The 1,981-nt window shown below is 54.4% G+C and overlaps 1 pseudogene; it reads left to right on the forward strand.

Annotated features, from left to right (window-relative positions):
- Positions 1 to 780: 780 nt before the first annotated feature.
- On the forward strand, positions 781 to 1,147 carry LOC118527184 (ubiquitin-ribosomal protein eL40 fusion protein pseudogene; annotated as a pseudogene).
- The last annotated feature ends 834 nt before the right edge of the window (positions 1,148 to 1,981 follow it).

The following is a 1,981-nucleotide window of genomic DNA, read 5'->3' on the forward strand; positions in this document are numbered from 1 at the left end:
ACTAGATGCTACTGAATTACACGCTTGAGAGAGTTAAAATGGTAAGTTTCATGTTCTGTGTATTTTAGCACAATTTTTGAAAAAACAGATTCCGGGACCCCACCAAAAATCAAAACAAAAAGCAGGGAGGCTGCAAATAGGGGCTGTGTTTCAGGCCAGGGAGCCTCAATAGCAGGGCTCAGTCGGCTTAGCTGGCTTCCCCAGAGCTGCCCTGGTCCTCTGGTTGGCTAATAAATATGCCGCCAGGGAGGGACCCAAAGGCTGGGCTGGGGGAGGGGAGCCAGGAGGAGCAGCTTGAGTGTGCACCCCCCCACCCCCAGAGCCTGGCTAAGCCCCCATCCTCCATCAGAGAGGCTCAGGGAAGGTGGGCAGGGATGCTCCAGTGAGCACCAGCCCTCTTAAGGCTTTGCTGGGACTGTCTTGAGAGTTCGGCCCACTGGTTGGGCAGGAGGCTGTGAGAGTCCAGGTATGGGAGGGGGTGACCCAGAGCCTGTCCACACGGACCAGCTTCCACACAGCGGCCGGGTCTGCTGAGCTGGGCGTGTGGGGCCAGGATTCTGAGGCTGGCCTGGGTCCCGGGGGGCGAGCCGGCCTTTGAGAGAGAGGCCTGTCCTCTGGGCCAGCCCAAGCTATCGCATGAGGACTTAGGTGTGTGGATGATCTTCCTGGGCAAACCCGAGTTCATGCAGGAGGGGTATGAAGCTTTTTCCGGGCCGTACAGTGCGCCAATCCTCTTAGAAGCGTTAAGTCCTCTTCTCCCTACCACGAGCGGACGCAGGCATGCACATCTTTGAGAAGACCCTGACGGGCATGATCACCCTCGAGGTGGAGCCCACTGACACCACTGAGAATGTCAAAGCCAACATCCAGGACAAGGAGGGCATCCTGCCTGACCTGCTGCATCTGATTTCTGTGGGCGAGCAGCTGGAAGATGGCGGCACTGTCCGACTACAATATCCAGAGAGAGTCCACCCTGCACTTGGTGCTTCATCTGCAGGCTGGCATCATCATCGAGCCTTCCCTTCGCCCACTGGCCCAGAAATACAACTGCGACCAGACGATCCGCGGCAAGCATTTTGCTCGCCGGCATCCCCAGGGCTGTCAACTGCGCCACACCAACAACCCGCGCCCCAAAGAGGTCAAATAAGGCCCCTCGACCGGCTCTTCCTTCGCCCGCAGGGGCCTCCTGCCCGAGCCCAAGGCCCTGGGGCCTCAACAAAGTTTCCCTTTCATTGCCTGGAGCAGTAAAAAAAAAAAAAAAGGCTTTGCGGGGCTGGGGGGGGGGGGCCTGCCGCAGGGAGGGCAAATCCTGGGGAAGTGCCTCCTGCCGGCTCGCTTTGCAGAACAACCCTTTTCAATCATCAGATTGAAGCAATCCTCAGATTGCTTGTTTTTTAAACAGAGAAAACACCTTAACGGATACCTCCTACCCTCCTCATAAAATATGCAGGTTGAATGTATTCCCCATCTGGAATTAACTAGGGAAGGGGTTCTTTTAACCAGCAGCTCCTTGTGAGAAACTCATTCTGGAAAACAAATGCAAGAACCAGCCTTTCTGAGTCAACCACACCGCAGAGAAAAGCCCTCGGGAAGGCCGGTGTGTTGTGTGAAAGCCTCAGGTAAACAGGCAGATGACGGCACCTGCCACAGGCACGGAATCCGCCGCGTCCGGCCCTGGCAATGGGGAGCACGGTGTGTCTGTCCAGGACAAGTCCTTTCTCCTGCACCACACCCGCGAGGGAGGACTGGCCTTGAAAAGTCTCTGGCTCCGGGTTTGCTTTTGGTCATGTGATTCTTGATATTGCTACTCTTAAGACTTCATTAAACAAGTAGTGTTTCTTATTTACAACATTTTCTTTTTTTTATGTCATTTTCAAAAGAAGTTTGCTCTTCTCATATGAAACGTGGTTACAGTCAGTTCTAAGAAATACAAATGGCCCGTAAGCAAGCACAGAGACGGATGTTCATCCTAAAGACCCAC

The sequence above is a fragment of the Halichoerus grypus genome, chromosome 2 (genome assembly GCF_964656455.1).
Source record: "Halichoerus grypus chromosome 2, mHalGry1.hap1.1, whole genome shotgun sequence".
NCBI classification, from domain to species: domain Eukaryota; kingdom Metazoa; phylum Chordata; class Mammalia; order Carnivora; family Phocidae; genus Halichoerus; species Halichoerus grypus.